The 12,793-nt window shown below is 37.6% G+C and overlaps 1 long non-coding RNA gene across 1 annotated transcript; it reads left to right on the top strand.

The window, feature by feature from the left end:
* Positions 1 to 4,829: 4,829 nt before the first annotated feature.
* LOC130737869 (uncharacterized) lies at positions 4,830 to 6,683 on the top strand. The gene is made up of 2 exons (XR_009019006.1): positions 4,830 to 5,574; positions 6,434 to 6,683. It is a non-coding gene; the product is annotated as an uncharacterized LOC130737869 (long non-coding RNA).
* Positions 6,684 to 12,793: the final 6,110 nt, after the last annotated feature.

Genomic DNA, 12,793 nt, shown 5'->3' with positions numbered 1-12,793 from the left:
TGGCAATGAGGTGAGTGTGGTCCCACGAGATTGTCCCATCTTTCGAGATGTTCTAAAGTGGCGATGAGGTGGGTGTGGTCCCACGCGATTGTCCCGTCCATAGTGGCGCTAAGTGGCAATGAGGTGGGTGTGGTCCCGCGTGATTGTCCCGTCTTGAGAGACGATACTGATCGATCCATATTGGTAGTAGCATATAGTCGCATTATAGGACACTAACGTTCGATGATATTGATGTTTGGTTTTGATGTTATGTTGTTCAATGAATTGTCATTTAACTTGATATAAGTCGTTAGTTTAATTATCATGTTATGTAATTAAACTTGAATAACATGTTTTCTCTTTTATACGTGGTAATTGCATGGAGTTAACCCTTTCTATTTGCTACTTGTTATTTGGGCGCTTAACGCTATTAGGCGATGAAGAGCCTTCTGGCGATGCTTAGCCATGCTGAGATGGAGGAGGGATAGTAACCGGCGGAGCAAGGATGGAAGAAGCTGTATAGTTTTCCTCTTAGTAGTTTATGCTTGAGTCTTCTTTGTTATCCGAAAACTCTGTTACTAAAACCCTGTTTTCGCCACTGTTTAAGTGTGCGTACTTATTTTGGAAACTTGCTTATGCTATTGTAAGACACTATTATTATATGTCGGGAACGGGTTGTTTAATTAAGACTATGTTATGTATTAAACTGTGTTTTGTTGTTTTGAAAAGAAAAAAAATTATTATCGTGTTTTCTTAGGATTGCTAAATAGTCCTTAGACTTGTCAGGTTAGTAATGTGATTCCTCAGTTGAGAAATTGGGGCGTTACATTTGTGGTATCAGAGCTTTGGTTGAGAAAACCAGAGCTTTTGGGTAGACTTGTTTGCTTAAGATGTTTTGAACTCCGAGATCGATTAATGGGGTGTCAATCGAAGGAAGAGTGAATCTAATGCTTGCTGTAATGTGCTTGTGTTTGAAGGTTATTCGTTAGTGAAGAACCAGATATTTATAGTAGCTATGCAGTCGATAAGAATCTATATATAGAAAGATATATAATAAACACTCTTGTTCTCCTTACCAAGTTATCTATTGTGGTTTTGAATTGCTCATAACTCGATGAGATGCAAGGTCAGAATAACATGTATTAGGTAGAGAACGTTGTAGCTAATTTGATCTGCTTACCCCTCTAGGGATTGGATGTAATCATAGGCATGGATTGGCTGTCCCACCACCATGTTCTTCTTGATTGCATCAATAAGGTAGTTATCTTCCCCGATGCTGGACTCGCTGAGTTCTTGAACTCGTACTTTTCAAAGCTTTCTTTGAAAGAATGAGCTTTGAGATCCCTTTTGACTACCATCGTGGTTGATACTAAGGCAAATGGAGTGCACGAAATAGAGGTCGTGCGAGACTTCCAAGATGTATTTCCCGAGGATGTACCTGGAATACCCCAAGTCAGAGACATGAAGTTCACTATCGATGTGGTCCCAGGCACTGGACCTATATCGATTGCACCTTATCGAATGGCACCGGCTGAACTGACCAAGCTAAAGAGTCAACTCGAGGACTTAACCAAGAAAGGGTTCATACGACCTAGTGTTTCGCCTTGGGATGCGCCAGTGCTGCTCGTGAAAAAGAAGGATGGACGATCGCGACTATGCGTTGACTATCGACAATTGGACAAGGTCGCAATTAAGAACCGATATCCCTTGCCAAGGATCGACGACTTAATGGATCAATTGAGAGGTGCTGCTGTTTTCTCGAAGATTAACTTGGGGTCGGGATATCATCAGATAAGAGTCGAAGATGAGGACATTCAAAAGACCGCGTTTAGGATGCGTTATGGACACTACGAGTAATTGGTGATGCCTTTTGGAGTTACGAATGCACCTGATGTATTCATGGATTACATGAAAAGGATCTTCCATTCATTTTTGGATCGTTTCGTGGTGGTGTTCATCGACGACATTCTAATCTACTCGAAGGATCACAAGGAGCATGAGGAGCACTTACAACAGGTCCTTAAAGTTCTCCGTGAGAGGGTCTTATACGCGAATGCAGCGAAATGTGAGTTTTGGTTGGAGGAAGTGAAGTTCCTAGGGCATGTTATCTCAAGGGAAGGTATCGTTGTGGATCCTTGTAAGGTGAAAGCTATCACTAATTGGGAGCGTCCAAAAACTGCAACCGATATAAGAAGTTTCGTGGGATTGGCTGGTTACTATATATGATTCATCAAAGGCTTTGCTAAGATTGCGGGGCCATTGACAAAGGTAACTCGTAAGAACCAACCTTTCGCATGGCCCGAGGAGTGTGAGGAAAATTTCCAAGAAATGAAGAAGCGTTTGACGACCGCGCCAGTTTTAACCTTACCACATGAAGAAGAACCTTATGAAGTATATTGCGGTGCGTCGTATCAAGGTTTGGACTGCGTGTTGATGCAACATCGGAAAGCTGTGGCATATGCATCAAGACAAATGAAGACACATGAGCGAAATTACCCTACACATGACTGGAGTTGGCTGCTATAGTTTTTGCACTCAAAATTTGGAGGCATTACCTGTATGGATGTACATTCACTGTGTCCATTGATCATAAGAGTTTGAAGTACCTGTTCGATCAGAAAGATCTTAATATGAGACAAAGACGTTGGATGGATTTCATCACAGACTATGATTTTACTCTACTATGCCATCCCGGAAAAGCAAATGTGGTGGCAGATGCCTTAAGTCGCCAGACGATTCATGTGTCGTCCTTAGTGATTAAGGAGATGGAAATGATTGAGACTTCTTGCTATTTCAGTTAAAGCGTAAAGGTGACGCCTGGAAGACTAAGTTTTGGTATGGTGACAATAACCAGTGATTTGTTGAATGAGATCAAGCAAAAGAACCTGTTGGATGAAGAGTTGGTCGAGAAACGAAGTATGATTGTCTTTGGGAAAGCACCAGATTTCGAAATAGGAGCTAATGACATCTTACGCTGCAAGGGAAGGATATGTGTGCCACATGACGAAGAGTTGAGGAAGTTGATTCTCAATGAGGGTCACAAGAGTCGTTTAAGTATTCATCCCGGAGCAACTAAGATGTACCAAGATCTTAAGTTGAATTTATGATGGTCAGGCATGAAAAGAATGTAGTGGAATTTGTGGCGGCATGTCTGACGTGTCAAAAGGCGAAAGTGGAACACCAAAACTTGCGGGTATGTTACAATCACCTGATGTGCCGGAGTGGAAATGAGACAGTATCTCTATTAGTTTTTGATAGCATTACCAACTACGAGGAAGAGATTTGATTCCATCTGTGTCATTGTAGATCGTTTGACGAAATCAGCATATTTCATACCAGTAAAGACAACATATAATGTGGAGAACCTTGAAAAGGTGTATGTTGCTGAGATTGTACGACTTCATGGGGTACCTTCGAGCATTGTTTCTGACAGAGATCCGAAATTTACTTCGCATTTCTGGAAGGCATTGCACGAGGCTCTGGGCACGAAATTGAGGTTGAGTTCTGCTTATCACCCTCAAACGGATGGGCGGACAGAAAGAATGATACAATCATTGGAAGACCTGGTGAGAGCTTGTGTTTTAGATAGTCAAGAGAGCTGGGATGAGCTGTTTCCTTTTTCGAGTTTACTTACAACAATAGTTTTCATTCCAGCATTGGAATGACACCTTATGAGGCTTTGTACGGAGAAAGATGTAGAACTCCTTTATGTTTGTCCCAAGATGGCGAACACCTTCTTGTTGGCCCTGAATTGGTGCAAAAAACAACCGAGAAGGTGAAACAAATACAAGCGAAGATGAGGCCGTCACAGAGTAGGCAAAAGAGTTATGCCGACACACGACGGAGAGAGTTAGAGTTTGAGGCGGGAGACCATGTGTTTCTTCGCGTGACACCAAGTACCGGAGTGGGAAGAGCGATGAAGTGAAGGAAGCTGACACCGAAGTTCATTGGACCGTACCAGATCATCGAGTGAGTCGGTAACGTAGCTTATCGTATTGCGTTGCCATCTTTTCTATCCAAGATTCATGGTGCTACACGTGTCACAATTGAGGAAGTACATCCCAGATCCCTCTCATATTGTCAAGGAAGACGATATTCAGCTTAGAAACAACCTGTCTTTTGAAGTGACGCCAATAAGGATTGAAGAACGTATCCGGAACTCTTCGTTGAGGCTTAAGTTTCGAGGACGAAACTTTCTTTTTGGGGGTAGTAATGTAAGACCCGGATAATTTATACAATTATTAACTAGTTATTTATCGGTTTAAAGATGATAAGCGCTATTAAACTTAAGTTGATGTGTTTCGGAACGACATCGTTAGATTTGTTCGCTTTCCTGAAAAGTTTGGAAGCAACGCTTCGTTGTAAGAAGATCACCGAATCCCAACTTGCGTTAGAGCGAGAATTTGATTTCTCTTACGTCCTTATGAGGATGTATGTTTGATTTGGTCAAAAATGATTGTGTCGTCGTTGTTACAATTATTATTATTATTATTATATGAAATAAATAAAAAGTACATGAAGAAAAAATTAAAAAGATAATAAAAAAATTGGAAGAAAGAAATAGTCACGTAAGTGACTTGTAAGAAAAATATATATATGTACAAGAAAGAAAGAAACAAAAATATATAAATCACGAGAATGACTTAGAAAATGTGTGAGTGTATATATTTTGTTAACGCTCTGTTTTTTTATTACTTAAACTTGCTCAAAGTGATCTTGAATTATATCATAGAGTCCCTAATAATTTTTAGTATAATGATTCATCTTCCTAATATTTTTCTATAACTCTATGAGTTAAATCCTACACTACCAAAATTATTTCATTACATACATTGACCCTTAATACGAGTATATTATATAACTTGAGTTCTTTTCAATCTTTAATTTTTTTTCCTAAGCGCTACGTGCCAGAGAACCAAGTTCTCAACTTTTCTTAAGCATGACACTTACAAGTCAAGTGCTGAGTCATTGGCCATTCTCTTGACAACACAACATCTCCACCATCCTTTCTCTTACACGTATGAAATCATCAAGCAGCTCACAAACTCTCTCCCTTGAATGACTTTGACATGAAGAAAGGCAAATGATCATCAGATTACTACATGCTTCACTATTTTATTCCTTCTATTACATTCTCTACTGCTTCTTCCACCACGTTATGCCTCTGCATGATTCACACCTCATGTCCATTGCATGTTTCTCCTTTACACCTCATGCTTATTGCCACCTTTGATTTGTTTCATTCTTAAATATCTGATTCGTGGAGGCTATATAAACGGAAGCAATGGCAATGCAAGATATTAACATAGACACTCAAGAGAGGATTCTGAGCAATACACACACAGCATTTTGTTCTTATACATTACTGAAAAAATAACACTAATTGTGAGTGAGTTAGTTTTTGCGGAGATTCTTGAGTTTTGAAGCGGAAGCTAGGTTAAAGCTTAGCATTTTTTAAAGCAATTAATTTTCTAAGGATACGAAGTGCGATAGTGCGTTCGTGTCGGAGCTAAAGAATGGAAGGAAAGCTAGCCGGTACGAGGAGCGATGACGTGATTGGATCGAAGTCGCAACTTAGGAAAGAAAGTGGCAAAGGTAAGGGTAACTCAGTATAGAGTATCTTTGAGTCTTGCATGCTTTTATCGCACTGCATGCGTTTGAGATGAAGGTGTTTAATTTGATTGACAATTAATTGAAATATTGGTATGTTTGCTATGTTGTATACTTGCTTATTTGGAATGCTTTCTGAGACTTGTGCCAAATATTTTATGAGGCTAAGGTCGTTGTTAAACAATAGACGCATGCGTCTCCGTTTTCTGGGGCTTTGGCCATTGATTATTGTTGAAATTATGAATAACATGTGGTTATTCTGAGTTGATTATTGGTTTGGAAATTGTCGTTGACTGACTTGGCATATAGGGAAAGTGGCAATGAGGTGGGTGTGGTCCCGCGTGATTGTCCCGTCTTTCGAGGTGTTATAAAGTGGCAATGAGGTGGGTGTGGTCACACGTGATTATCCCGTCTTTCGAGGCGTTATAAAGTGGCAATGAGGTGAGTGTGGTCCCACGGGATTGTCACATCTTTCGAGATGTTCTAAAGTGGCGATGAGGTGGGTGTGGTCCCACGCGATTGTCCCGTCCATAGTGACGCTAAGTGGCAATGAGGTGGGTGTGGTCCCGCGTGATTGTCCCGTCTTGAGAGACGATACTGATCGATCCATATTGGTAGTAGCATATAGTCGCATTATAGGACACTAACGTTCGATGATATTGATGTTTGGTTTTGATGTTATGTTGTTCAATGAATTGTCATTTAACTTGATATAAGTCGTTAGTTTAATTATCATGTTATGTAATTAAACTTGAATAACATGTTTTCTCTTTTATACGTGGTAATTGCATGGAGTTAACCCTTTCTATTTGCTACTTGTTATTTGGGCACTTAACGCTATTAGGCGATGAAGAGCCTTCTGGCGATGCTTAGCCATGGTGAGATGGAGGAGAGATAGTAACCGGCGGAGCAAGGATGGAAGAAGGTGTATAGTTTTCCTCTTAGTAGTTTATGCTTGAGTCTTCTTTGTTATCTGAAAACTCTGTTACTAAAACCCTGTTTTCGCCACTGTTTAAGTGTGCGTACTTATTTTTGGAAACTTGCTTATGCTATTGTAAGACACTATTATTATATGTCGGGAACGGATTGTTTAATTAAGACTATGTTTTGTATTAAACTGTGTTTAGTTGCTTTGAAAAGAAAAAAAATTATTATCGTGTTTTCTTAGGATTGCTAAATAGTCCTTAGACTTGTCAGGTTACTAATGTGATTCCTCAGTTGAGAAATTGGGGCGTTACATTTGGCCTGTGACGCCCTGAGCTGAGAAGGGCGAGGATTGATTGCCTTCTTTGTGGAGGGATGCACCACACCCGAACAAGAGGTATTCTGAGACTGTGTAGGGATGGACTATACAGCTGAGGAAGGCATATATGATTTGATTGTACTACCCATAACAACAAGTTGCAACTTCTTTTCGGGAGCCCAACTCATAAGAACTCCATGGTTAAGTGTGCTTGCCTTAGAGCAATATTATGATGGGTGACCTCCTGGGAAGTTTTCCCAGGAAGCGCGCGAGTGAGGACAAAGCGCGCTGAAAAGACTCGTGTTGTTACCGTGAGGCCAGTCGTCAAGTCAGGATGTTACAATTGGTATCAGAGCCGACCTCTCTCAGTACGGTGTGGTTCGAGGACGAACCAAGCGGAAGTTGGTGGGCCTGTGACGCCCTGAGCTGAGAAGGGCGAGGATTGATCGCCTTCTATGTGGAGGGACGCACCACACCCGAACAAGAGGTATTCCGAGACTGTGTAGGGATGAACTATACAGTTGAGGAAGACATATATGATTTGATTGTACTACCCATAACAACAAGTTGCAACTTCTTTTCGGGAGCCCAACTCATAAGAACTCCATGGTTAAGTGTGTAAGCCTTGGAGCAATATTATGATGGGTGACCTCCTGGGAAGTTTTCCCGGGAAGCGCGCGAGTGAGGACAAAGCGCGCTGAAAAGACTCGTGTTGTTACCGTGAGGCCAGTCGTCAAGTCAGGATGTTACAGAGATCCATGAATCAATCCCTAGAGGGTGTCATTTATCTTTCCGATATACAAAAAAAAACATTAAATTTTTAAAAGTAAATAAAATAATCAAACTCGTGCATTGCACATGCTATTTACTAGAGACATCAACATGTAATATAAATTAGGGAAGTCTACGAGCAAAGCTTATACTTGAAACAAGTCTTATTATATGCGATGGAGCTCCAATGTTGAAAAAGTTTTGTTTTGAACCTCTAGATGTTACAATTCGAGATTTAATGATGTTGAAAAATGAAGACAACGTGCATATACCTTTTGGAGGAAAAGTAGTAATACTTGGAGGTGATTTTAGACATATACTACCTGTAATAACTAGAGGAAGCATACAGCTTATCTTGCGCTGCCCATCTAAATTACCCCATAGAAATGATCGCATCAGCTTTCGAATTGACCCACCACTCCAGTCGGAGCCTTGAAAATTTCCATGTAGTAAATTGGTACAGCAGACAAGACCGCCTTGAGAACCACTAATCGACCAATTAACGATAGGAACTTGGATCTCCAAGGGATTAGTTTCAGACGCATCTTTTCAATGAGGGGTTTCCAAGCTTGTATCCTCCTTGGGTTGCCTCCGAGGGGGACACTGAGGTACCCGAAGGGAAGCTCCCCCACACTTACATCTATTGAATCAGCCATTTCACTAACCCTCTTTGAATCCACCTTGCAACCGTACAAATGCGACTTGCTGAAATTCACTTTGAGGCCCGATGCCCAAAGGAATGCCTCGAGAGTGTCGTTGATTCTACTTAGTTGCCCCGGATCAGGTTCACAAAATATAAGAGTATCGTCCGCAAATTGTAAGTGATTCAGAACAATCCTTTCCCCCAATTTATAGCCACAACATACTTCTTCCGAGAGTAATAGCTGAAGCATACATGACAAGACATTTGCACAAATGTTAAAGAGTAGTGGTGATAGCGGGTCACCTTGTCTAAGACCTTTTTCAATGGCGAAAAAATTAGTAGGCGATCCGTTGACAAGGAATGCAAGAGAACCTGTCGAAATACATCCATGTATCCAAGTGATCCATCTCTGACCAAAGCCCATTTCCGACATTGTGCCAAGCAAAAAGTTCCAGTCTACGTTGTCATAAGCTTTTGCAAAATCCAATTTCAGCAGGATCCCACCACTCTCAGATTTATTCATAGCATCTACCACCTCATTTGCTATCATGATGCAATCGACAATTTGTCGCCCCTTGGTGAACGTAAACTGTGTTTCGGATAAAAGGTAAGGCATAACCTTTTGTAATCTCCCTGTTAGAACTTTGGCTATCAGTTTATACACACTCCCAATTAAGCTGATGGGTTGGTAATCGGAGGCAGAAGCCGGGTGATTGGATTTGGGAATCAGAGCAATGAATGCAGCGTTCAAGCCTCTCACCAATTTGCCCTGTGCATAGAAATCATGGAACACTTGAACAATTTCAGCTTTGATGATGTTCCAGAAGAAGATTGATGAAAAAAAAAAAAGATGTAGAACATTGTGCATTAGAAAAAAAAAATCTCAATTGTCAAGATGAAGGTATATAAGGAACAAACCTTTGGTGATAAGAAGATAAACACTTAAATCTCTTCTCCCTCTTATGGTATGACCCGTTTTTTTTCTTCCCCACAGTGTGTATTGCACACTTCTGTGCTTGACACAATTTATAGCACTCTTATAAAAAATTGCTATCGTGGTCAATCTATAAAAAATTTGTCTTAAATTACTATAATTAAATTATATGTACACAATTTATAGCATCATAATAAAAAAAATTCAAAACTCATGGTCAATTTAAAAGATTTTATCTTAAATTACTATAATTAAAGAGATGAGAAGTTTAGTTTGATACAAAATCATGTTCATCTAAATGACACATGAGAAAGTTTGGGTTAAATAACCACTATGAAAAATAAACGACTCCAATTATTTTTTATTCTGTAAATTGAAAAATCCAAGATTTAGTTTAATAAAAATAATTATGAATAATAATTAGTAATAATAAATGTATTAATTAATGATTTAAAAAAGGATTCCAATTATTTTTTTATTATATTTTTCGAATTTGTGATGTACTTTAATGTTTGATTTATTTAAAAAAATCATTTTTTTATAATTAAATTAAAAGAGGAAATAAGGATTAAAAAATCATAATAAGAATTTTATTGATAAGATACGATAGATTTCATTTTCTAAAAAAAGAATCATATTGTCTTTTTTTAGGGAAATTAAATAGATTATATTATTATTTGTTGTCTCATTTAATTATTTTTAAGATTTTTTTATATTTGAAATTATTTATTTTCAAAACGATGTCGGGGTGCCATGTGACAAAATCTTTAAAAAAAAAAAATCTTCTTTTAGTATAGATTATTTATTATTTATTTATTATTTATACCACATACTTAAAATCTGATTAATTGACAGTTTTTAGTTTGTTATATTTTTTTTTGGTACATCAAAAAACTAACGACTGAAAAAGAAAACTACTAACTGTGAAAAAGAACTATTATCCTATAAAAATTATGAGAAAAAATTGATGCACTAACTTACTCACCTTGCACTAAATTAATGCAACCATTTGGTCCAATTTCTGTTTTTTTTACATTATTATTGTTGTTGTGTGGATAATACTCAAATGTACCAAAAAAATAATATAAAACTCAAATTAAATCATATTAATCCGTGAACAATCAATATTTTTTGTCAAATTTAAATTTTGTAAAAAATCTTAGGCTTAATTCTCAAATTAGTCCCTGTCTTTGTCTCACCGTCTGAACTAGATTCCTGATCGGAAAAATTTGTGAAATAAGTCCTCTATTTTATAAAACGTCTGGAGCAAGTCCTCGCCGGAGTTCGAAGCTCCGGCGAGTGATGATGTGGCTTGCTGATTGTATTAATGGGGCTTACGTGGATTTAAAAAATAAAAATAAAAACACAAATTACCCCAAATTAATTAATTAAAATTAAACTTATTAATTAAAAAATAAAAATCACTGAAAACCTTTTCAGAAAAATAAACTTTCTCTAGGATCTTCATCATCAATTCATCATCTTTTACCATCTTCATCAATTCTTTTATGAAAAGATACTCTCTCCATCTTCTCATCTTCCTCCCTCTCCCACCATACAAGCCCACCCTCAACCGAACCTCCAATCCTCACCCCAACCGAAACCCAATTTCCCACTCCTCACCCTTAACCTCAACCCCACCACCAACCGAAACCCCAACCTCAATCCAAGACCAGAAAGGGGAAAAGAAATAAAGAAACAACCCAAGGAGAAGAGAGAAGGACAAGAGGGTGAGAGAGGAACATAGAAAGAGATTTGCGAGGGAGAAGAGGGTTTGGATCTGAGTTTCTTCTTCCGTGTTTTGGATCTGAGTTTGGAGAAGGAGAAGAGGGTTTGGATCTGAGAAGGAGAAGGAGAAGAGGGTTTGGATCTGAGTTTCTTCTTCCATGGTTTCTTCGGCCTTACACCAACACCAGGGACCTCCGAAGCCATTCCTTTTCCTCTCTCAGATTGAAGATGAACCAGAAATTTAGGTTTGGGGTTTTTGGGTTAGGGTTTTGGATTTTGGGTTTCTAGGTTGAAAGGGGATTTGGGGTTTCTGGGTTGAAATCCCTCTTCAATTGGTGTTGCTGGTCGTCCTTGTTTGCCAAGTACTATCCCAGTAGTGGCTTGATGTAGTTTCCAGTTCGGTTGAGTTCTTAAAGCATTAAAATTTCTAATTATGATGAGACGTGGGTGGGTGTGGATTAATCTTTGATTGTGAGTTCTATATTGATATTGTATGGATTCTATATTGTTGAGACTTGGGTGGGTGTGTGAATTTTCAGTAGTTGCATTTTGTATGGATACTAGTGTGTGAATTTCCAGTAGCTTCAATGAATTTCCAGTGGGTTTTTGTTTGTTTTTAAAATACACTCACCCCCCTCAAAGTTTGTGAGAATAACACTTAACTCAATTCTTATCCAAAATATACACTCCACCCCAATAATAATCTCATAATTACACTTAGCTCAATTCTTCTCTGAAATCTTCACTCCACCCCACCCCTTTAACCCCATCCAAAAGATGCTAACGGAATATTCCTTTAACTCAAATTAATTAATTAAAATATAAATGATAAATAAATTACTTTATCCTCTAACCAAATAATAATTGTACTATAATTTTGTAAATATTCTAAATATTTATAAAATATTTTAAATACCTCCAAATAAAAAATAATAATTAAACTTCATGTTTATTATGGTCAAAATATTTCTCTCTCTAATATAACTCAAATTTAAATATGGAGTATTTCAGTCAAAATATTTATCAAATGATGAGTTCTTAATACCTGTGTATAACCTTAAACAACTTATATTTTAGAACTTAAAATGCCATGTGCTTAAGTGCTCATACAACCTAATAACTAAGATAATCACATATCGTCATAACACAATTATATTTTGAAAGTTTAGTAAACTTATTGACAAATTTTTTTCGTAAACTTAGTGGTAAAGTTTTTGAGTTTTGATGGTTCTGACATTGAGTTAAGTTTTGCTAAATTTGTGATGGAAAATGTTGTTGCCTTGAAGAGGATGATTTCAAACTTAGTTGGAAGCTACGTAACTCAGATCCGGAAGAAGTAAAACATAAGTTGTTCTCGTTTAAGAAATGTTCTAGTTCTATGAATTTGGAATTACACCAAGAAGGCCAGAACATGCTTTATTGTAAATCATCTGCCCTCCAAATAACAAGGATTTGTTTACTTGAATGAGAAATGATTATCTCGTGCTACTTTTTTTTTAAAAAAAAAAAGTATATTTATTATTTAGTTGGAAGATAATGTAATGTATTTATATTTAAATTAATTAATTTTGAGTTAAAAGAATATTCCGTTAGCATCTTTTAGATGATGTTAAAGGGGGTGGGGTGGAGTGTAGAATTTAGAGAAGAATTGAGTTAAGTGTAATTGTGAGATTATTATTGGGGTGGAGTGCATATTTTGGATAAGAATGGAGCTAAGTGTTATTCTCACAAATCTTGAGTGGGGTGAGTGTATTTTACTCTTTTTTTTTTAAAATCAAGTTGTTGTAATTACTGTCAAAAAAGTTGTTGTAATTAATACTTATTTTTTATTTATTTTTAATTAATAAGTAATATTTTCTATTTATTTTTAAAATCCACGTAAGCC

The sequence above is a fragment of the Lotus japonicus genome, chromosome 2 (assembly GCF_012489685.1).
Source record: "Lotus japonicus ecotype B-129 chromosome 2, LjGifu_v1.2".
NCBI lineage: Eukaryota > Viridiplantae > Streptophyta > Magnoliopsida > Fabales > Fabaceae > Lotus > Lotus japonicus.
The sequence above is the reverse complement of the archived record's forward strand: the minus strand, read 5'-3'. Positions and strand labels throughout refer to the sequence as shown.